General features: G+C 43.1%; 1 long non-coding RNA gene across 1 annotated transcript; it reads left to right on the forward strand.

The window, feature by feature from the left end:
• The first annotated feature begins 2,428 nt into the window (after nt 1–2,428).
• Nucleotides 2,429–7,738, forward strand: LOC105417409 (uncharacterized). Its single transcript, XR_965084.2, has 3 exons — nt 2,429–7,158; nt 7,411–7,494; nt 7,570–7,738. It is a non-coding gene; the product is annotated as an uncharacterized lncRNA (long non-coding RNA).
• Nucleotides 7,739–25,294: the final 17,556 nt, after the last annotated feature.

Genomic DNA, 25,294 nt, shown 5'->3' on the forward strand with positions numbered 1-25,294 from the left:
AGCGGGCCTCGTGCCGTGTGAGAATTTCCAGCGTGCTCTTTTCTCGGCGACCTGGCTTTGATTAGATTCTGGTAAGCTTGTAAGCCCCTTAGGTTCTGTCTCACCCAGTGCTCCCAGTTCATGGAACAACCACGTTTGTTGTGGTTTAACTGTCCATTGGGTTTTCAAGTGTTGAAAACAGCCTAGTGTCCATCAAAGTATGAGCTTCTAGGGGTCCCATTTACATCTTTGAAATCCCTGCAAGTTCGTGCTTTCATTCCATTTTAACCTCATGACAGAATTGTCATGTGGTTCTTCATAAAATTAGCAGGCATCATGGCATTTAAAGCTAACTACTGGACCTGTGGTTATTGCAGATGGAATAAAAGATGAAAATGTGGCACCGACAGAGGCAAAAATGTGCTAAACATCCCACAGCTGGGGACAGTCTGGAGTTCCTGGAGAAAACGAGGCATAGAAAAGCCCCGAGCTCAGACCAATGGGGCTGCGCTAACCACTGGACCACCACGGTGCCACCTCTGTCGATCCAAAAGCTGCACACTTGTTGAGAGTAACAACATCACCTTTACTGGCAGTTACATAAAGAGAACCCTTCATACTCCACCTACATTTGGAATGGAATGACAAATGTGATAGTTTGTTACGCTCATGCTGTTTAATTACACTGAGAGTTTTCTATAGCTGCCCTTGGAGGCGTGCATAAGTACATGCGGACGTAGGTGTTCTCGTTACTGGATTGAGTTGACAACCTTTTGTGCCCCTGCAATCTGCTGAACAACTATTCAAAGGGAGAACAGGCTGATTTGGTAAAGGTCAGTCTGAACGCACAACTGTGCAAGGGACAGTGGCATTTTCACACAACCGAGAGAGCCTCCTTTAAAACAGCTGACGCCAAAGGAGCCAACAATTATTGCAGGAAAAGAAGGACATTTCACAGAAGCAAATGGAGCTAATGAAAGTTTCCCTGTTTTCTTTTTTGCAATACAACGAATGGCAATAGATCCATATGCTGTGGACAAGACACACACCATTCTCTCACACCTGGGGACAATTTACTCTCAATCAACCTAATGTGCATGTTTTTGGATTGGGGAGGAAACTGGAGGGCCCACGCTGGCAAAGACCATGCAGATGCCGCTGCACCAGCTGCGCTGTGGTTAGTTCAGGGGTGTTTTTATCACCCTACTGCTGCTTTCTGTTATTTTCTCTGATGTGGACTAAACAAATTGGGGGGAAAAAGGTCTCTTGAGGTAGTAAAACAGACACAGACCCAAACCCAGACATGCTGTATGAAGAGATGGAATTTTTGATTGTCGCCCCCGCGTGGTAGGTTTCAGTAGCATCACTTCTCAAAGTATGTCACACATAGAGATGCTTACAAAAAAGTGAATATACATAAAATTTAGCCCATAAAAAACAAATATGAATAAAAGGTGCCCTCATTATGTCCCGTTTTACTTGTTTTGGGTGTTTGGGTATGTTTATATTTAAAATCACACATCATAAATGGGCCTTTGTCCGAGTTCAAACCTGTTTCAGCCCTCTTGTTCTAAAGGCTGCTATTCCTCCCCCACAAACACACACTCATCCACCTTAACTCATTGTTTTCACTGTAGTTTATTCTACTCTCCACTATCGCTACCCCAGAAGCAGGTAAGTGCTGTTCAGGTAATGCTCCACAAAGTGGGCGGTCGCCATCCACTCATTGTACGTACTTCAGGTTGTGTAAAACCACCGGTCACACTGAGTCATTCACACAAGCACACCACTACACCTCACATTTTTAAACTGGTGGTGGCATTGTGTGCATGCAGGAGACAGGTGCGGACACAAAGACACCATTTTGAATGTGTCCTGTTTTTATTTCATTGTCTTCTGTTGCAGCTGCGTATTCGGATGCACGCTGTCCCTGCAGAATCAGGCAGCTGACATTAAAAATAAATTTAAAAAAACATTTAATCGAAGGTTCTCTGGAGGGTGGTGCGCTGCACACGTTTTCTTTGTTGAACTGACAGTTTAAAACCCTCCATGTTGCTTGCAAATAGGTTCTATGGCCATGAAAAGATGAGTGGCGTTCACTTTTAATTCTGTCAAAGTTTGAAATTGATCTTTGCTGAAATGTGTCGTGGATGATGAGCCAGCGGGGGAATATCGCCACTGACACCAGCTTAAAAACATCACCCAAATCCAGAGATTTACCTGACAGTAACCAGCATAATCACCATTGTGTGAGGGGAGATTCTTCAAGGTGTCCAGCAGCCTCGAGACTCCAAATGCAGACTGTACGGACACAGAGGCGCGTGAGGATTTGATCCAGAAGAAATGCAAAGCCACTTCTGACAAGTTGAACACATGACTTAACGTGACACAGATACGAAATGGGCTCAAGTTTGACTTTCATTTCATTTTACAATACAGGACACGGAGCTGCTGAAACGCCTGATAACTGCCTGTGGCTCAATTCCGGTGGACCTCTGCTTAGCTCGGCTGGTTCTGGTCCTCTGCACAGATGAAAGGACCGACACTTCGCAGCAGGAAGTGGTGGTTCTGGGACTTTAAGCTAGCTGACTGCAGACACTGCATCACAGGTCATCCTCGCTACTGTTCTAACATGTCTGTCCGCTTTCTGGAAGCATGCAAACATTTTTTTCTGCCTTTTATGTCTCACATTTTAGCAGACTGTTTTTTTTTTTGGTTTGTTTTTTAACCAAAGCATGGAATGTATTTGTATAACAGCCTTCTACGCATCTTTCAACCACTCAAAATGCTCCAATTTAGAAGTCTGCTCATAGAAACCCGTGTAAGCAGAACAGGAAATGAACAACCACAAAGCATTTCAAATACTTGAGAGGCAGAAATGCGTCATTTCATGCTGCATTTCTACTGCTGGGCCCCTGAACATGCATCACATCCTTTTAGAAATGTTGTGGTTAGATACAAAGAATGGATTACCCGCCATCTTTTAGCACAATCACCGTAAAAAGTAGCTACGGAAATGTTCTGTTCCTCAGCACAAAGCTTGAAGCTTCCATCCACTCTAATTTGTCTTGAGTCATTCGAGGACTTGATAGATGGAGAAATTAGTCTTTTTCCCTCCATCTCTTCAAAATCTCTTCATGTAAATGATGTCATGTAAATGATGTATCCATCAGTGCATGAGCATTTCTCCATCTATTGTTTACCTGAGACAAAGATGGGCTTGGACATGCAAACAAAAACAACACTCTTAATCTTACCTGACACATGAATTTAGATCTTTTCATGTTGACAAATGTAAAGAGCAATTGCAAATAATCACCTGGGGAATGGTACAAAACCTATGCTCTAACTCTTTCTCTAGAATCCAGAAGAATGGAAGCACGAATCCAGCAGTTATAATACATACAGTACAATACATACAATTTTCTTTTCTAAATTCTGTTTCACACGTTGGACATTTACGTCACTACTTTTGCGATTTAAAAGCTAAATGGGAACCTCCCAAATTTGCTCCTCTACTGGGAAATATTCCAATTAGTTCTAGGAACTGCAGTTCTTTACAGTCCACATTCTTTCTTCAAGCTTTTATTGTGAAACTGGCACAGAGGACAATTTAACTGGCAGATATTGCCAACTGATAATTAGGCTAATCAAATACAGCAAAAGGAATTTCCCCATCTTTTCTTTTATTTTAATACTGTGTGTTTCCTTGGTCACTCGGCTACCTCCTGCTTTAAATTGCTCCCCGACGACTGCATTATTCCTGCACGCCTCCACTGTGCTGGCTGCCTCCCATTTGGTGGACCTGTTCCTTGAGAACACTGTCAGGCTTTCTCAACTTTTCCATGGTGAAGGAGAGAATTAATCTTTAGCTGTGGAGAACAGATCGGTGGGTGACAAAGCAGCACAGCCATTAGGGCCGCGGAGGAAGCCAAATGTGCTTGTGGTTGGAGATCGACTCAAATGACTGTGCCAAGGGGAGGACAGTTCCCCTCTGCTGGAGCTTCTGCGAGATGGTCATTAGCGCGCAGTGTGTGATTGATATGGCACATTTCCAATGACAGGTGGACGACTCCTCTTAACACGTCCATCCCCAGCGATTAATCTCATATCTCCATGCGTTCGGAGAATGAAGCTAAATGAAAGCAGAATGCAGCTCGAGCCGTTCGAGTCAGGCCGAAATGCAACGTCCTCGTTTTGCATCAATCACATCGCCGACTGCGGGCCCTGATGAATGTACACCAAGTGACACGAGGCAAGCGTCACGTTAATAATTTAGTTCGTCGTTGTGGCGGTTCAGTTTTCAGGTGTGAGATTCAGCTTGAGACAAACAATGAGGAAATAATTTGTCTGTTTGATATGTGAACTGTTCCCAGGTTGCATTAGATTAAAAAATGACTCCCACGTTTGTTTCAGGTAGCTTGTTACATATTTGAGCTTCGGCTGGTTGCAGCTGTTTGACACAAAGGTAACATGTTTGCCAAGTGGATGAAAAAGGAGGTGAAGCCAGAAACATGTAAGTCAAGACATTTTTTTGGGAAATGATTCAGTGAGGCACCAAAAGTAAACTATGTTTTAGCTAAACTCTGTTGGAGATTCCCCAGCTGTGTAAACATGGCAAATCTACTTGCAAGGGAGTCAAATGGAAAAACTCAGTTGTGTCTGGTTGCGACTCAGCTCTGGTACAGCTACATCTACATTCTTAAACAAGATCTTTGTGGCTCTGATTTTAGATCTTTGAGATGCTTTTCAGTGCCAGAAAGATTTACTCGTCAGGAAATTAAAAAGTCAACAGGGCCATCTGTGATACCGTGGTGGCATCAGCCATCTTTGAGGGAGTCTGCTGGGGAAAGGAGCGACTGGATAAACAGACAAGGACTCGACTGTCACGAGTGGTCCACACCCGCCATCTGCAGACAAGACTGACACAGAGGAGCACCATCAGGGAAAGAGCTGTCACAGGTCCTGCAGTCAGACCCCCACCATCAGCATCACATTGGTCACATTCAGTGTCCACAAAATATGGCTGTCCCTTGATCTAGCTACTGTATCACATGTCCAATTTTTCAATTTTGGTGATGCTGGGCTTTACGTGGCACGCTACAAGGTTTATTTTCAGGAAAGGTTACAGACGTCACTTTTATTTCTTACTTGATCAGTCACACAGCTGATGAATTCCATTTGCTTGGTCACACAGTCTCCTGGAGAGGCCGCCATGCCGCTGACGTGTAGCATCGAGCAGGAGGACGGCGGTGGCTGCACAAATTGATGTTTCGTTTACTGGCCGCCTTTTAGAGGATGGAGTCAGTCATGTGACCGCGGCGCTTCTCCATTCTCTCTATTTTGCTGTCACTTCTGTTTCCTCTCCTTTCTCCCAGGGAGCTGCTCCTTCAGCCATCTCCTCCACCGGACCATCTTTAGTATAAGAACAGAGGCGATGAACTGCCACAACTCCTGCACCACTGCAGTCACTCTGAACTGAAGGATTCTCCTGACGGAATCGGAATTCTGCTTCGGCCTCCTGGCGGTCTGATAGCCTCAAGAAACGCACAATTACAGAATTAAAGCCTGCCCACACGAGACAATGAGTTATCCCCTAATAAGCAAACAGTTCCCTCTAAAAGCCACAGGTGTCCCTGCACTGCCGCCCCACCTGGATATTAGAGACACTGAGATCCTTCCCATCCTCAGTCACCATCTTCAATTGAAATAAGACACAAACTCCCCAGTGAGGAGGGGCAGTTACCTCAGAAACTGGAGGTAAATATATATAAGGTAAAGTAAGTATCGGGGGGGGGGGGTCTGATAAAGAGCATCTGTCATCAGCAAAACCATTAACCTTGATGAATCATTGGACTGCACAGGCTTCAGCAGCCAAGGTTAATGATGTAGGACCAAACCCTTGAGATGAGTTCAAGATTATCTGAGCTGCAGGTTCTGTGGGATGTAAAGCAAACCTCCGATTATTATTATCATTACTTTCCTTCTCCGTCGTTACACGGCTATGCGGAGGGAGCAGAAACGGGTGTGAATTTCAGCCGGCGTACTCAATGGTATCGTCCTGGAGTCTCACTCGGTGGGTTCACCGTGAGGGCTGCATTCGTAACCTTGAAGTCTTTTATTCCGTTAATGGCTGAAAGCGAAACACAGCTGGAGAAATCATTGTCCACTCAAATATTTAATTAGAATAAAGCAAAATGCATACCATTAGCCCTTTTATGCTCCGGTCTTTCACGGTGTTTCTGTAAAAGGCTTATGTGGAACAAGAGCTGCTTCTGGAAATAGCACTTTTTTTCCCCTATTGTAGACTTTGGGGTATTTATTTATATTGTATGTGGAAAATGATGTTGGGTTTCCATGGAATCGGGAATCAAAACGGTCAGATGAACAGAGAAATGGGAATGTGCTGATGCTTCGGTTGATCATTTACAGAAACTGGTTTGTCAAGAGACAAACCAGTGGCCTGGATTAGTGTCTGTTCAACTCTTAAGTGCTGATGTTACTTAAGGATGGTGACTTTGTAACACTAGTGATGAGCTTGGGAGCAGATTTAATCCATTTTTAAAGGAGCGCATCACGTCTTAAATAGGCCCAGAAGCAAGAATCATCTGCAACTCATCTCGCGATGCTGCAGTTTTAGTTATCATGTTTGACTTTTAGGCCTCAGGGCAGAAAAGTGATGTTTTCATTTTTTAACCATAAAACGATTGTTTATTCTGCTAAAGTGACACATGTAGCAGTATCCTGTCCACTCTGTAACTGTTTGTTAAGGTTTGGGTTTTGACAGGACCCGAAAGCAGGCAAAACGCAGTGATGACTAAACTAGTTTTATTTAACAAACAAACCTGCAGTCCTCCAGGACCACAGGGAAGCACTTGTCTGGTCTTCCAGGGCACACAAAGAGCTCCAGAGCAGAGCCAACACAGGAGTCAAGTCCTGCACACTCTCTAGACCAGCAGGGTGGCATGGAGACCTCAAAGAAGCAGAGGGGAAACCACCTAAACTCTCTGACACTGGCAGACAGGCGCTCGGTCCTTAAATAGGTGGCCTGATGGAGATTGCCGACAGGTGTGCCTGCCTGCAGCGCCAGCTGTTGCCAATATCAGCTCCTCCACGCCCCCTGCAGGAAAAAACAAACACAACCCGGAACCCTGGACCCCAACAACTGTGCCTTTATGGGTTTGTAATGTTTTAATGTTCCGCTATTTTTCGGCAAAAACCCAGTACTTTAAGACAACATGTACATTTCAAAATCGAGTATTTATACTTGAGGATACCTGCAATTATTCGGAGCGTAGACAGAAACAACATTAGATATCAGCACTGCTACAAAACGGTGAACTGCTTTTCAATTTCAAAACAAAACAGTGTTTATTGCATTAGAGAATCAAACTGATTGATCCGGCACACAATGCTGATCTATATCCACAGTCAGAGAAACGCATGGTGATCGAATCGTAGCGAAGGTAATCGATAGAAAAGCTGAATGGATCAAGAACTGGAAGAAATTGTGAGGTGGCTTTATTCAAACAGTTGTTCTTGCAAACCTGGAGGCCTCTGTATAATTATTCTTTAATCTCCTCCGATCAGGCTTGTTTTTCACTCCCTTCAGGTCCAACACAGACTTGGTTTCCATCCACTACACTGTGGGAGCGATTTCACCCCATAAGAAGTACATGGCAGGAAGTTGTTTTGTCTTGTTTTATATGCGTAAGGGTCAAATGTGATATATATGTGATACATATGTGGGACTGATAAAGAAATCATGCCAAACAAAGTACATTTTGAAGAAGTTTGATTTCATTCTCCAAAGTGCTTTCTCCTCTCACGTTTGGCTCACTTGGTCTTACACAAAAACACTTAAACAAAGAGGTTTCTTCTCCCATTGAATTTCTCCCGGGATCCTCCTCTGATGCGTTCCCTAGCCTTTTCATGCTAGGTTGAGCTTTTGAAGCATTGTCATGCTCGTTTAAATTTTTTAAAAAGTGGAGAGTAGAAACAAAGAGACTGGAGAGACCCACATCTGAGATCGAAGGTATATTTCCCATGAATGCTGTGCAGTGACGTGGAATAGTTTGCCTCTTTTGTGTCTTCTGATGCCGTTGGCCCCTTTTAACTGAAAGGTGAACGTTAGCCGTGCTTTAGCCTGCACAGACTGGCACGAATATCTGCAGAATACCCTGGTGGTTGAAACTGTGCACGCAGCTTTACATCCCATTTCTTCAACCCGGAGTAACTGAAGCATTATTCTTCTCAGATTTGGCTGCAATGAGGATTAAGCTAAATTTGGTTGCTAAGGTGATGGAATCTCGAAAAGAATTATGCTAATCAGTAGCAATTTCCTGCGATGTCCCACACATGCCTGATTTGATTGAAATGTAATTGGGAAAAATTAACAGCCAAAGATGTTGCTCATGACTGGTTCCACACAAACAGGAGCGGCCCGCATTTCAACTTCAACAAGGCGTCGTCTCGTGCGACAGGTGCCGAGGTAATTGAATGTTGGCGGAAATCAAAATGAAAACAAACAAGTCACACAAACCAAGGCAGACGCACAAATGGGAAAGCTGAGCTAATATTAGGAAGAAAATATTTAAAATCTGAGTTTGTGCCTGAGCTTTCTGGGCAACGTGGAAATGGCAGCACAGAGATAATACAGTAGATTTGAATCAAAACAGAGGCTGTGTCAGACGTGACGTCCGCCATCTTGTGGTAGGGATGTAATTTCCAGGTTGAATTCTACCATTTTGTTTTGGGAGTTGGGACATGGTTTTAAGGTTGTGGTAAGATTTGGGGTGAAGGGAGTAGTTTTGCATGGTTGGGGAAGGGTAGGGAGCTGGGTAATATACTTTAGCTAGGAAAGCCCCCACAGAGATAGAAATACAAGAGAGAGAGTGTGTGTGTGTGTGTGTATGTGTGTGTGTGTGTGTGTGTGTGTGTGTGTGTGTGTGAGAGAGAGGGAGTAAGTCAGTTTGTTCTGTGTGTTTGCAGCTGCTGTAACCAGTACTGACCTTCCATGATGGTAAAGAACATCTTTACTATCACATTGAGCTACTGGGAAATAACACATAAGCAATCTCGCCTCTCGTCAGGAATTCCTGGAATTATCACCTTCAATTGTTGCCGTTCAATTATTTTGCCAGTGTTTGCAGCCCACCCTTCATTTCCAGTGGTAAACACCTTATTATTGTAGACCCAGCATTCTGTAATCACACACGCGACTTTTCCAACAAAACCTGAAATTGGAGAGAGAAGGAGGTGGGAGAGGGTGGAGAGAGAGCGAATATTAAATCTTGCTACATTAAAATGTCAGCACTTGGATGTCTGAAATGATATATGCTCCACAGTTCATGAGAACACTGTTGCCCTGTGGGCCTTCTGGCATATTGGATTTTTCAGTGCATTTATGTTCAGTTGTTTTGTGGGGTTAGAGTACGAGGACTCATCCTTATTGTGCATCTTAAGTAGCTCTCTCTCTAACTCTCTCCGTCTCTGTCTCTAAATGGCCTTATTTACCGAGCCCTTCTTAGAGGATTGTGAGCCTGAAGTGAGCTACAGTGGTTTCACAATGTCTTCGTCACAGTCCAAATTTAGCTGGGTGGCTGGAAGGTAAAGAACCCTCTGAGCTGATTCTGAAGGTGGAGGTGCAAACAATAACCTTCCCTATTTAGAGTGGAAGTGTTGTGCAGCATTAGCTAACCGTTACTAGTGTGGCTAACATAACCTCTTTGTCTGTGTGTCTTAGCAACGATGACATTCATTTATATTTCTGTTTGCCAGTGTCTGAATGAAAGGTTAACGGCATTGTTTTAGACAAAGCACGATGTTCCTATTAGCACAAAACACCTGCCGAGTCTTAAGACCAATGGTCTTAGCTTGTTTACAGATTATCAGCTTCTGGACTATGAAAACTAAAGAAAGAAGAGTCTTTGTTGTCTTCTCAAAGGCACTGAAGCCTCATGTTGTATGTCCATTTGGTTCTGCTTTAATGATGCTTGCAGCCATTTGACTGTAACAAAAGGGAAACTCGCTTCCTGGCACCTGGTGTGGGGGGGAGGGGCACTTCATTTGTCTCCAAATTTTCACTTGGACCCACTCAGCTATCATGGTGGTCAGTGTCAAGCAAGCAGTACCTGGCTGTTCACCTTGAGGGGTCTCTGGGAGATTGGCTTCTCTGGAGCTAGCAGATATGGACTGGAGCCCAATTTCCTTTGGCTAATTAGCTTGGCTACTACACCGGCGACAGTCCTTATCAGTCCCCCAGCCTTATGCTTTCAGTCTGTCAGTCTTTTTTCCCTCTGCAGGACAGTAAGACCACATGTCCAGAAAGTTAACAATGACAGACATTCCCTTTGTGCCCGACAGGAAAGGCTCCACATTCTCCAGGTGCACAACCATGTAAATTACACTTCCGTCTGTTTCTAGAGACACGTTAAGGGAAGGTTCGTTAATGGAACTGAGACTGTCCTTCTTTAGCCATCCTACTCCCCCTCGCATCGCGTGTGGCTTTTGGAATGTTTTTCTCTTTAATTTTATTGTATTGTTTTGATATGTAAGGTAAGGTTGCAGCTTATCAAGAGCTTACCTTCTACTGTGTGGCCATACAGAGACTTTTGAAAGCTGGGGCCAATGGTTAATTAGCAGCAGGAGATAAAGGATAAAAATGCTGCGCAGGTAAAGTCGTGCTGCATGACGGGCCATCGTTGCGTCCTACAACAACATTTTTCATTTGACTTTGTTGGAGATTTCCTTTGAACATTACCTGAGATCATGATGGCTGCTGGTCCATCCTCATCACCTGGTACCAGGACCGGCTGGGTTAAGCTTCATCGAACAGCTGCTGTTGAGAAATGGTGCTTTTAAAAGGACGAGCACAGAGTCTGATTATAGGGTCTGTTAGCTTTTAGGAGCACGCAAGTTTGGTTAATGCCAAAAGTTGTTTTTAGGAATAGAAATATAATGAAAACTTAAATTGAAGATTTTAACTGTCAAAATGAAGAGAATTTGGTCATTGACGGATGCTAAAATCATCATGAGTTACTTTTTTATTACTTATCCTGTGGAAAGGATATTTATTCTCATATAGACTCATGTTTAGACAGAGTCTCTTCAGCACTCTCTCATTTTCTTACCAAATGTTGACAATGATATAATGAAACAGTGTTTCTGATCTCATTTTTCCTTCCTCTTACTCCTTGGCAGTTTGGTTCAGACTAAAATGCAACCACTCAGCATCGATCTTTATTATGTGAATGTTGGGTTGTGGTTTTTTTTGGATATCTGCAGAAAAACCTTCTAATTCATGTAATCCTCAGCGATGGCGCCGGCCCAGAACGCAGCTATTGAGGATGCACCAGTGCCCTCAAATGCCTGCTCAGTCCCAGAACACAGATGGGGGAGAGCCTCGGGGTAATTTCACACTCCGTTATAATTTTGTTCAGAAATATTATGGGGTTTTTGAGCGGAAGTTCAAATTGACTTCAGAGCAAAAGAGAAGACGAAAACATACTGAAATGTGAGTTTGACTTTGATACAGTAGAAAAGCCCAGAACCTGTCCATTAAATGCAAGTCGCTTTGCATATTAAGTAGAAAAGTGATTGTGTTTCGCAGAAAAAGGTAATAAATAAATAACGGGAGCTTTCTTCTGTGTTAGCACCTGGTGTGAGATAAGCGACTGAGCTGCAGGAGCGAAATAAACAGTATTCCGCTGTAAAAAGTGATAATTTCTGAACATTTTAGGAAAGTACAGAGCGTAAAAACAAAAAAGCGAAAGCTGGATAGACCCTTCCAGGTAATGTGTTTGAGCATTACTCTGTGCAGTGGCGCTCAGTGGCAGACTAACTCAAACCAACAGTTGACCATTAAAGCCTCCATGACCATTAAACTTTAATGTGCCACTAATGTAGTCAGTCACCCAGCAGACCCCCGGACTGCATCTCCAAACTTAAATTTGGCTGGAGGTTTTAATGTGATATTCCATTGTAGGTCGGCGTGTTCGTTAATGCAGATCAGAGGGTACGTGACTGGTTTACAGCCAGCAAACAGCAGCCACCCGGCTCAGGATGTGGAGGTAACCCAGAGCGCTGTCATAGAAACCGTCTCAATTAGGCTGTAATTGGGCAGGTGCCTGAGAGTTGACTGATGGATTGTTCCGTTCCTTCCTCCCTTCCTCCGTGTACTATTTTTTTTCCCCGTGGAAAAGCCAAATGACGTCTTCTGTTGTTCAATAAAGGGAAAGACGGATTACCCATGAGCCTATGCCATTTCCCAAATGCCCCCTTTACTCCTCACACTTTTTATTAGTATTTTAAATCTCTTTCTAAATTGTTGATTAAATATGATAAAGGGAAAGCAACAAAATAAGGCATACATAGCTTATAAAGGCTACTCAGAATTCTAAATCTGACTTATCGTCCATGACTTTAAGTCCATGTTAATGCTAATACTTTTATACTTTAAACTCCTTGAAAATGGACCTCATGCAGCTGGTTATTATATACATGATCCGCTTTGAATTGATTTGAAAAAGAGGCCATAAAACCATCATTTTGCACTAGAAAGCTGTGGATTTTGGTGCTCCACCCAATCCTTCCAGCCTGACCACCGCAGCTCCTCTTCGCCAGCGTTTTCCATGTTTTTATTGCAACATTTGACTACTAGAGGGTGTAAAGTTGCACACGTCTGATGCTTTGGAAGACATTCACAAAAACATTGACTTTTAGATGTAGTTAGAGGTGCAGTGTGCAATATTTGGAAAATCAGGCGATGAGAATATTGAAGAACTGAATACCAACCAAATTGAACCTGTTAGCGCTGAGATTTAAAATATAAATTTAATAGTACATGTGTAACAGAATGTCCATGATGAGTCACAGCCAATCCATTTTGTATGTAATGTGGTTTAAAACATTTTTTCATTTTAATTCCTTTGTTGAGTGTAGGTGACAAAAATAAGTCATGTGCAACTGTGTGCTGCGTTCAAAGTTTTCTGTAATAATTATGGACAATTTTTAGTCAATAGTGACAAGGTGACACATAAAAGCAAGACAGGAATAAAAGAAAACACAAAGATTTTGCTGCAAAGACACAGGTACAAATGTAGACCTTTGTTCTCTTTTCATATCGCAGGCAGAGGGTCCCGGAACTGTGCGTGATCACACAATAAATGGAATAAACCAAATTCAACATGTCAGCAATCAAAACAAACAGAAATAGCGTGAGGAGATGGCGGGAAGCTCCTCCAACACTCAGACCCCCCGCTGGCAGGTAAAAGTCAGTCTGCATGCTTTAAAAGTAGGTAATGACAGTTTGTGTACTGTAGAGACAAACGGAGAGCTTCCTGGTGGCTGAGGCCATTAAGCAAACATGATTTAGCTAAAGCTAAGGCCCAAACTTTTCCTTTTTACTTTTTTAGCAGCTGGGTTGGACAGTAATGTCAAGTACTGCACAGTCCTGAAAACAGATTTTCAAGGAGCACACATATGGAAAGGGCAACCATTATATTTCATCAGCAATGGTTCTCTAGAATAATCCAGCAAAGGTCAGCTTTAGTTACACTAAGAACATTATCACCAGGAAAGGAAATCATTCAGAAAAAGGGAAAAAAGCTTTAATGGGTTCAATATGCTGGAGCCAAAAGTAATTGAAAATGGCTTCTTCTCTGGTTCTGGCTGCATTGTTCTATGGTCTAAACTCCAACTCTATTCATGCTCTTTTATGCACCATAAAGCAGCTCTGGGGTCAAGAGAAGCCTTCCAACTGTCGTGAAATTGATACTCAAGACACGGATGCCATAAAATATAGGTGGTTTCTTGAAAAGCTAAGATCTACGCACAGAATGAAGTATTTGAACTCTTCAGATGACTTCTTGTTCTCTTCTGTTGAAACTGTTCAGTCTGTAGATATCTAATCAACATTTGCCTTCAGCTGCATGAACGGAGCCTTGAACTTACACACACACACACACACACACACACACACACACACACACACACACACACACACACACACACACACACACACGAAGGAGGAGAGCAGTGTCAGAGGAACCTGAAGTGGCACGGAACTTTGCACATGTCATCTCAATCCTGCCCTTTCCCTCAGATGGTTTCCTTCCAAGACACTTAAGATTCAACCACCTGGTCAGTCAGGAGGTCCTAATCCCCCTGAGACGCCCAGGTGACCTGCTGGTGGGAGGCCAGCATATAAATGAAAGACCAAAGGACTGAAATCCTCCATCACTTGGTCGCCTCAGCACGCTGGAGCCTGACATCAGTTACAAGATGGACACGGTATCATGCTGACCGAGCACCTCTGGTGTCAGCTTAGATGATGCTGGTTTGGAGGTAAAAACAGGTGACGCCCAAACAGCAAAGCAACTGGTAAAATGCTGTTGAACTACATGGACGGGTAATCTAGACAGGTTGAGATTGAATATCAAAGCAAAAAGTTAATGAACTGACTAGTTATACAGGGACACACTAGTTTTTTCTGGGAGATCAGCTGATTCTAAAAGAAAAGGGGATCTTCCAGGATCTGAGATGGAGTGAGAAGATGTCTAAAGATGTCTAAAGAGTGGTTATGATGGAACTTCTGGGTACCCTTCTTCAGTCTGTATTTCACATCTCCACCTCTTCAGAAATATACTTGTGTCAAGACCAAGTTGGGAAATAGATTTAAACATGTTCTGAAAATACATTTTAACAGAATTACGTGATTTTCGTCCTATCAATAATAATTTCAGCTGCGTGAACATTCTGCAACAGCACGTTTGAAAGAGACAACGCTCCAGTTCTTTCTACACCTCCAGACATGTTGTCGTCAATAATGCTGTTCCCAGGTAAGCCTTTTTATTCAACAAGCTGGATAATGAGTTTGGAGCCTGATGAATTACAAAAGAGAAACACAAAGGGATGAATTGAAGCCGCAGGTAAAGTTTGTATTCACTAATATTAGCTAAAGCCACAAATGGCACAAAAACTCAAAATTTAATGAAATGCATATGATAATCTAGCCAAGTAAACAAAACTTTGGATTGCTTTTGCATAACTCGGGTTTTTAATTAAGAGGTCCACAGTCAGTTAACGATAAACAACCTCGGAGGAGCGTCAGCAGCGTTCGTGCTACCTCAAAACCCTGGAGACAGTGAATGCAGCACAGAGCTCTGCAAGGCCAAAAACTAGGCTGCATGTTCCTATCCGACAGCAAAGCACTCAGACAATACGTCAGAGCACCCGTTTCGCACTGCCGAACGGCCTTTCAGCACTCTGTTACTTTCACCTCTTGGAATGCCGGAGGAGGGGGGATAGTGTTTCATGTTTACAGCAAAGAGTTCACCTGAGATCCAACAGAAAATCAAAAGCCTCGGATTCAGAGAGCCCGCATTCCTGTCTGATATCGACTCAAAGACTCTGGGTTCAAAATCCAAGTCGATGCATGAATGGATGTGTCAAAAAAAAAAAAAGGAAGGAAGGAAAAAGCTAAAGGAGCAACTTAGTGTTACAGGTCTCAGTGACAGCTGAAAGGAAATCTCGAAGTGCTGGATGTTTCTTTGTAACTGTGCGTTTGACACGTTAGACAGCAGAAATCAGTCACCGTTATTTTAAGTACACCTGAAAAGCCTCAGAAACCAGACACTAATTGCTCTCAGTGCCTAAATGACTGATGGCTACATGCCTGCTAATAAAATCAGGCTCATTTAGGTGTAAAATACTAACTATTATTTCTATGAGTCCTGCGTGCCGCTCCACTGAGCTCCGCCACCAATGGTGCGACCCCGGGTTCTCTCTTTTCATCACAAATTAGAGCCCCGGCTCAGGATTTTGCTGCTTAAGTTCGGAAATAGCAGAAAATCTGCTGGTGTCTCGACGCCTGGCTCTTAGCTGCTCGGATATTTGGAAGCGCCAGGGCTGCGTAGCCACCTGTCCCAGCCGTGGAATAGACTGATAAGGAGGAGGTTGTGATCTTTAATTGATTTCACTTTCATTTCACTCATGAAGGGAGATCTAGATAGAATCATTCTTAAGCCCGGTGACACCGTTTGAAAGTAGGGCAACATTGGCAAAGATGTAATATTTTGTGCAGGAGATGTGAAATCACATGATTAGAGCTGCTTGGGAAGAACCAGCTCGTTTTCCTTGGATTGTTGCAACTGTCAATTAGAGTTTTCCCTCCTACTTAGTCTTACAGGCGAGCCACAGAGAGCCAAATCACATGCTGTGTCTTTTAAATTCTGGTTCATTTTCTTACTTCTAAGTCTGCATTTTATCGTCCACTGTTTCACGCCTCCTCTCTGCACACAGCTCCCTCCCTGTTTGTCCACCCTGCCCTTATTAGTTCTACTTATCCTTGTTAACCCTCCCTTTCATTTGTATTTAAGTCTGTGCCTCTCTGCCTTCGCCCTCCTCTGTGGACCAGTGTTCCTCTGATCCGCCAGCATGTTCTCCTGTGATTTGTTTAACCTTCTGCTGTTGACCCCGTCCCTGTCTTGTGTATCTTTGCACTTTTGGACAGTGTTTGCTCATTTGGACGAATTGTCTGTTTTGATTCTCACCCAACATGGCTTTTGTCCTGTGAATCATTACCTGAACGTGTACTGCTCAGGAGGTCACAATCAGGGGTTTTGTCTCCACACCGGGGAGGACATTTACCTTAAAGACGTCACCTTACGTCCTTGTTAAAATATTTCTGGGCTGGACAGCAGGAATGCGACAGACCTCAGTCTGGTTCTGGCTCTTTTTCATGTCAGGTTTGTGTGTTCCCTCTTTGTCTCTATTGGTATTCCCCTTTGAAATCTTAGTATCTTCCCACTGCCGACAAACAAGCTGGAGTGGAATTTCTTTTTTCCCCTCCGCACACACACACGTGTGTGTGTGTGTGTGTGTGTGTGTGTGTGTGTGTGTGTGTGTGTGTGTGTGTGTGTGTGTGTGTGTGTGTGTGTGTGTAAGTGTGAATCATGTGTATTCCCTGCGATGGAGGGCCTTTTCTGGGCTCCCTGATCTGGAATAAATGCCGGTTGGGAGAAGATAGATAGAAGCCGTATCTTCAGCTGTCATGTACATAGCATGAAAAAATCTATCTGCCGTCACAGATCGCTTGATTGGAGATTTTAGAATCAACATTCTTAACAGCCTTTGACAGCTCAATTTCAGCCTGACCTGATTTAAAACCCCGCCAGTACAACCTGAAACCGGCTGAAGCTGCTCTGGAGAGGATTTGCATTACTCACAAATAAAACTCAGTTAGCTGATTGTGACTCAAATCAGCACACACACACACCCCCACACACCCCCACACACATTAGATAAATAAGACAGAGGATATGGAGCTCTAAATTTAAGATCTACTTCTCATTATGCTGCGTGGCAACTCTGTCATCTGTGGTCTGTCTCATTATTCCTAATTTATCATGACACTGTGTTTCATATTAAACATAAAACAAGTAGTATTGCTCACAGAGACGCAGAGTGAGCAGTCTCTTCATACAGCAGATGTACCCTCTAGTGAGCAGGGACATAATCAGCACGCTGTCCCACCCCACAACCGTTTCCTTTCAACTCTGCCATCTGGCTGCTGCTACAGGTGGATTGAGAGGGAAGTCAAAACATTTCAGCCATCATTTCTTCCCCTCCAAGGTGTGCCAGTCTTCATCTGTCGCTTCAGCAGTAATGAGATTGTCGCAACGAAGCCACATTGTTGACTGTTGGGCGGTTTTTTAATGTGGAAAGAGCAAATGAGTGCCGATCCATGCGCGTACGCTCATCTGTCTGCCCGTTTAACTGTCGTGAGGAGGAGAAAGAAGGAAATGTCTCTTGTGATTAACTCTGAGAAGATGGTGGTGACAAGTGCTGCTTCTACCCTCATGTGACAATGAATTTTACTGGAGGTGATTGTGTTATTTAACAGCTAGCAGTTGTGACCCCTTTGTGACCCCCTCTCTCCTGTATCTTTGGTGTTATACTGCCATAAATACACACATTAGCCAACTGAATGCAGGTATTAAGGCTGTTTTGAGCTTTTGGCTCAAGATTAAATTAATTTCATACGACTACATACAGCCCATTAAAATTTGGGAACACATAGACACATTGCCTTGGTATTTCCATGTGTTTTGAATACAAGAACAGTGACATTTTGCAAGGATCCATCGGCTACCTACGTTCTTTGCTAGCAGAGCTGAACATGCACAAAATGAAGACAAGGTTCAAATAAGTCTGCAGTCGTGTGAAACCCCGAATCATGTTGTAAGCTAAATGAGTATGTTAATGTAGAGGAGGATGAGAGATGATTGCGGTGGCTGTGGCCAGAATCTTAATTTAAAACCTTCCCCAAACTAAAGACATCAATCACCTTAATGAGAATCATTTATGAAATACAGCAACTACAGCTTCAGCACGCCCGTTTAATCTTTCCTGTTGAAAACATCCTGATGATAGAGGTACCCCTTAAAAAACCTTTAACAGTAACTGTCTGAAATCCCAACACATACCTTTACCTTCAACATCTTACCCAACACTGGCTGCAGTGTCTTTAAGCATGATTTTTATTAAAGAACATAACTTGACTCTGCCATTCACTGTAATCCTGTTGCCAAGCTGCCGTTTTGATCTTAGTTTTTTTCTTTTTTTTAACAGTTTTATAAACTGCACTCAGCTTTAATGGGAAAGCACTGTCATGAGTGCTATTTCTGCACTATGATGAGCTCAAATTTATGACTAAAAGTCCTCAAAAAGTCTCTTGCTTTGGAGGTAGAGGCATAATTGGCTGGCAATTGCTGTCTCTGGGATCTTAGACAAAAGGGGAAGGTTAGATATTGGCTTATAGTTAGCTAACATTTCTGTATCGGGTGTAGGTTGTTTTAAAAATGGTTTAATTGGTTGTTGGTTTGGATGACGACATTTGTGAGGAAAGGTCTGGGAGGTTAATCGGACTGGGGGAGGGGGGTCTAGAATAAAGGCTAAAATAAAAAACAGAGTTAAACCATGTACTGTGTGTCAGGGAATTTCACCACAATGTCCAGAGCTGCAGAAGCGACAGCACCTCAGAGAATGTTTGAGCTAATTAGGATTTGCTGGATGACCAGACCAGTGCAGGAACCCATGGGGACACTGGTGTTCAGCTTGGAAATGACTGTTGGTCTCCTGAGGAGGACAGTGCCTTGCTTATACAATGATGTTGGATTTGGAGGAATATCAGGGATAATGTAGGGCTTTTCTTCGCCACTGACATGGAGGCTCAGAGAATCTGTTATTCTCTGCTTGCCCATGTCCATCCCAGCAACAGACAAGAGAGAATCTTAGGCCGGTTGTCAGTCCATGGCAGATCATACATACCTTCCACGCATCCTCACAGCAGAGTGGTGAATTCTCCCAGTTTGGAGAAGCAGAACTCACAAAAGCTGCAACTTGGAGTATTATTTGGCACTTTACCACCTCAGAAAAGCATCAGTGTCTTGTAGCGCTAACCACAGAACAGGCTATGTCAGAGCCTCCAGGCTGTTGTGTTCCTCCACCGGCCTCCTATGCATCTCTTTTTTTGCAAGGGCAGATTTTGTCAAAGCACGGAGTGACGAAAGGCCCAACACACCTGTAAAGAGTCCATAGGAGCCTGTTGGAACATAGCATGAAGAAAAATGTGCAACAAAACATATAACTGATGGTTGGAAATAAAAATTGTTTTGGACGTGGACTAAAAGTAGACTTCTCATTGTAAAAGCAGAAAAAAAATAAAAGTAAGGGAGGACAAAGGGATAGTGAGGAAGAGTAGCTGGGGAGAGAAGGAGCAAGAGATTGTGAGTGGCTCCCTCCTCTCTATTAGCATAAAATTACAATGGCAAACGGCTGCCTCTGCTTAAGGGATTGATGATACTCCAAAAGTGGATCAGGCCAGCGGGGCAAGAAAGGACCTGATGAGCATCAAAGGGCTCACAGGGGTGTGTACGAGCGTGACATGACTCCACCCTGTCCTACAGAGATTTGATTCCCCAGGTACCCACAGACCGTCCCAAGAAATGTCGGAGGAGCTAATTGTGTTTTGGATGTTGACCAATTCCATGTTGAAAATGACGAGGCGACTAAATGAACAGATATCCGGTCTCTCTCCTGAGACTTAGCAAATGTCTCAAAAGGTTTGACATATCAAGACAAAGTTGGAACAGCTTTCTGCTATTTGAAATGTGTGAAATGTGCCTGGAAATGGACGTGTTTGTTATAAATGGGCAAATACTTCACACTTTTTGTGAAACACCGAAAGACCTGCAGCATTTAGCCAACATGTGAAAGAGTTTGTGATTGCTGGAGTTCTTCCACTGCTCTCACTTCTTTGAGTGACATGTTTATCACAAAGAGGGTTTCTGCTTTCTGTTCTTGCTGTCCTTCTTTTGTCATGCTGGAAGGCAGCACTTCCTGGATTTTGGATCGATCCTAGAAGAAAATAAAGCCTAGCAGCGGATGAAGGAATTTTATTTGACTGAAAACATCCGCCAGTGTATGACTACTAGCTCGTTAAAAAGTGAACATAATGTTTTTGATGTTTTTACATTAAATAAAAATGTTCATGGTCCAGAATCAACAATCAGCAATTCACTATTTATTTAACAGAAATGAAAGAGTTTAATTTCCTAAACATCAGAAAAGAATGCAATTCCGAGTGAGTCGGCAGTGAACTCCCTGACGTGTCCGTATCATATCATTCCATATTTTCTGCTGGCATTAAACTAAATCCATTATTCTCCATGATTGTTCTTTAATGGCTATCGTTTACAGAAAAGCAACACAGCAAAAAAAAAAAAAGAAAAAAAAAAAAAGCTAAATGACACTATTATCTTGACAGTCGTCTCACAACTTCCCACACAGGAAACTTGGAAATTGTCCACTGAATATATAGCGGGGCTAATGGTCTATTTTGCCAGTGATTTGCAATTCCGCTGAACAAAAAAGTGGAGTTACATTAGAATTATCTGCAGACAAGTTCTCATGAATGGTTTTTCTTGGCCTGGGGGATCTTGGTTTGCATTCACAGTCCAGTAAGACACGTTTGATCTTTACAATACAAGTGCCAGTTAAAGTTAAGCCTAAAGCTTCAAATTGACTCTAGGATTCATCCTCTCTCCCCAAGAACAATACCTCCTTAAGCCTCAACATTTTGTGCACTTCAAAGGCCCCAAAACCGGAGCTACTTTGTGCTTAAAACAAAGGAAGCTGTGCTTTCTTCCTGGATTTAGAGGGCAGTATCATCAGAAAACCTTTAATTTAGGTAGAATCCTTCACCTGGAAAAGTTTTTTTTTTCTCACCAGATTCTCCAGCAAAGTTGAATCAAATAAATGTACGGCTTGAGCCGAGACAAAGCTAGTGGGGAAAATGCAGGCAGTAAGCGAATGCAGCCCGTCTTATCATCTGCTGCCACTGCACAGATTAGTGCTGAGCAGAATAGAAAAAGGTTGCAAAGGAAAAAAAAAACGAATAAAAGCTGCTCTCTAGAATTAGAACAGACAGTTGCATTAGCTTTCTAATAAGAAGGGACAGAGCAATACTGAACCCTAGAAAGGGAGAAAGAAGAGATGCATTTCCTCATTTCTTGCAGGCGCGCACCTCCCTGATCTCACCCACCCACAATGCTTTGCTTTCCACCCACACTTTCTTTTCTGTCCTTTCTGCTTAAATCAGATAGCTGTGGGTAGCAGGAGAGCCATGTCATAGGTTTAACTCATACAGTATTAATTATACTGCCATCCTCTGACCTCACTGCTGCCGATTATCTACTTCCCACAACCCTGCTCTCTGAATGGAGGCTGTTATCAGTACACTAAAGTTGAATCCCTTAGCATCTGCTGCACCCCACTGCTATGTGATCCCCTTTGTCCTATAGGCCCTGGATGATTTATGAGGATCGCAGCCGCTACGCTTGGTAATATTCCGGATGCGTCAGACAGGCGAAGGAAAACTCCTTCTCACTTTTCACTTAGCAGACCAACTGTATCATGGTGATGAGTCTGCACTCCTGTAATGGTGTGTTCACTTCAAGCCGAGGAGCTCCTCAGACGGGCAAATCCAGTGGATTTAGATGGACTGCTGTTGATGTAAATGCTAGACCTTCAAATTTACTCAGCATAGCATCCATCAAAGATATGAACTTCCAGCTGAGGTATTTTATTTCCCCTATAAGGGACGTAATGCAATATTCATCTTTTCTTTCCACGTGTCACTAAGTCAGCACAACAGTTGCCACTCATCAGGATGAATTATCATCAGCGAGCCAACATCCATTAAGCCGCGACTTTTCAAACTATTTTTCCAGTCGCTCAAGGAACAAAGGTTCCATACAGCCGCGTGTCCAAGAACAAAGCACGGAATGAGCTTTTGTGTTCTAATTTGATTAGCTACAGCACCCAATCAAGGACATATGATTAAGTTGCTGCAGAGAGTGGAAGGCTCAATTTTGCCTTTATTTTTATGACATTTAAAAAAATGGAGTTTTTACCAGAATTGTAGAGTTTTGGACATTAGCAGTTAATGAACATGCCCTTTAACCTCTAGGTGCATTAGGCCTTTGTGTATAGCTGTTGTAATGGTCCAAGGTTTGCCTGGAAGCACACAAGATTGCTTATCGCTTCAGGCTGAAGCGCCTTTGCTCTTAAATGTGCAGCATATCTGTGTACACCCGCTGCATCCACACATGCACGCTATCTTGATGCACCATGTGATCCCAAAAAAACAGCAACGGGAAAACGTACAAAAGCAAGACTCTTTGTCACAGCTTCACCACCTGACCACACATTTATAGCGTAGAATTCCAACAAGCATCGGCAACACTCAAAGACTAAGAGCAGTTTATCCATTTAATTTACAATAAATCCAGCTCAATCCATTCAGAATCAGTTCCTGATATCTTTTGTTCTGTCGGTCATGCTTCCAACAGTGGAGAACACCGGGCCACTGCCAGCAGACACATTAGCTTCTTAATAGTATACGTGGTACGTCTTGAGCTCACCTGTAAATACTGACATAAAGCCGCTCTATAAGTTCTAAAGCCAGAGGAAGGAGGGGGCAAGGCTGTGGCAGCCCCACAGCTGTCAGCCCAGCATAGCAAGTAGCAGGAGTTCACCGACAGGACAATTTCTCCTGAGCGTTGAAACTTTGAAAGTGGAATAACCTCTGTGCGAGAGCCGCTTCTCCAGCAGTGATGAGGACAGAGCTGTCACCAAACAGTGTCACAAAACAGTGGCCCTGGACACACATCAGAGCATGCCCGGGCCTCTCTCTGAGACTAATGAAGTCACTCGTCTTTGCCTTCAATCGCGCTTAATTTGGCCGGTGCAGCCGTCAGAGTGAAGGATTAAACAGCGGCTGCAGTGGGACCAACAGGATGCTGTCTGGAAAATCTTGTCAAGGTATTTCCTCAGATTAGTGACAGGTTGCTGCTTGTTTATATTCATAATAACTGAAAGGGAGGAGGGGAGGGTGGGCAAAGAATGGCCCATTTTTTTGGAAAAGATATTTCTAAGACCATTTTTCAGTGCCAGAACACCACTACCACACATCAGGGGGAGAGCCTGGGGGTGGGCACATTTGAGGAATTAGAAGCAACTGAACTGGTGCAAATATACAAATATTTGGGAGGAGGCAAAATATAGTTAAGAGTAACTTTACTGCAGTTAGTCTGCGATGTTTCAGCAGGTTTCTTTTAATCTACGGTGGAAAATCTTCAAACCCATTTGTGGTGCAGTATATGGGTGCAACTACGACTACTTAGGTGGGGGGGGGGGGTACTGAATCCAAACACCCCCCTTTAATGAGACTGGAACACTTGCTTTACAAACAAGTAATGAACAACGTAAAAATTTCAGAGATGCAGTCCATCAAAGATATGAACCAATGCAACAGGATTTGGCTCCAAGGCCTTTTGTCTGTGTCCTTTTTTCTTTAGCTACCTCACAAAACCATCAAAAACAAAGGCAGGAAAAAATTAAGTATGGAGGAGTTAATCACTCATGACCATATATGGAGAGTTGCCGCAGTATCTGATTTGTGGTATTCCTATAGATGACTCTTTTTGTTTTATTTTGTTTTTTGTATTTTTTGCTTCTTTTTTTTGCCGTGGTGCTCAACATCAAGCAATTAAAACTTGAATTAGGTCGAAATGAGAAACCGTCTCTGATGCTTAATTTCTCATTTGCACACATGAGAGCGAGGCAAGGAGGTTTTATGAGGCTCTTTTTTGCAGTACAAGTGTGGAGCTGCTGCAGGAGTTGGAGCAAACATCAGCAAAAGATGATGATTATCTTTGCCAAGACCAAAGAAATAAAAGCCACATTTGAGCAAATGGTGCATGTGAGAAAACTGTAATTTTAGTGTATGATCCTAAGAAGCGCTGCACTGTCACGGCTATTTTACATCGAAACTTTAATGCAGGCGAAGGATGTTTGCCTTTAAAACAGATTAAGCATCTCGTGCGTGAAAGGAAGTTCCAGTGAGAGAATATCTTCAAAGCTTTATTTTTAAAAAAAAACAACTGTCTTTTCTGCTCATGCATAGGGAATTTCATGGCTCTCCTTAAATTTCGAAATCCATTCGGGACTTTGGGAATTTTTAGCCACTGATTATGATCCCTGTGATGTTCTAGGAATTCCTGGAATTCCTTCCTTAACCCAACCATATTATCTTTACATAAACATGCACACTTTGAACAAAATATCAGTCTAAATATAAACTGCAGTCTGTATAACTCTGAAGTGCGGATTTGGAAGAAGACGTGATCCTTTCATTTTAAGGCGGAATTTTACATCCCAGGTTCAGGGACTTTGCCAGCAGCTGCATTGCTTTAAAGATTCTGAAGGAGTTGAAAGTGATCATCTGCTTTCAAGACACTTCCCAACTCTGCTGGTTTCTTTGGCCACGCAGACAGACCTGGGATCAGAAGTGGGGGTTTTCTTCACACCCATAGCTGTCAGTCAGTGTGTCAGAGACTTCGCCTAATGACAGGAGGACCCCTCTAAATGAAAGAAATGTAGAATGCTAAAGTGATTCACTGTGTGTGTGTGTGTGTGTGTGTCTGTGTGTGTCTGTGTGTGTGTGTGTGTGTGTGTGTTTAAATTTGCTACTTATTGAGTTCCAAATAGCTCATTCTATTAGCAGTGTGGGGCCATGTTTGTGAAGTGGGGCCATTTTGGCTGGTCCCCACAACTTCAAAGCACTGTTTTGGGTAAAGACACAGTTTTAGGGTTGAGGTTAGAAGTGGATTCAAGATAAACTGGGGCACCTTTTGCTAACAGGCAAGGCAGGCAACTGCTTAGGCCTCATGCTCGACCCACCCTCCTC

Source organism: Takifugu rubripes, chromosome 14 (assembly GCF_901000725.2).
Source record: "Takifugu rubripes chromosome 14, fTakRub1.2, whole genome shotgun sequence".
Classification (NCBI taxonomy): Eukaryota; Metazoa; Chordata; class Actinopteri; order Tetraodontiformes; family Tetraodontidae; genus Takifugu; species Takifugu rubripes.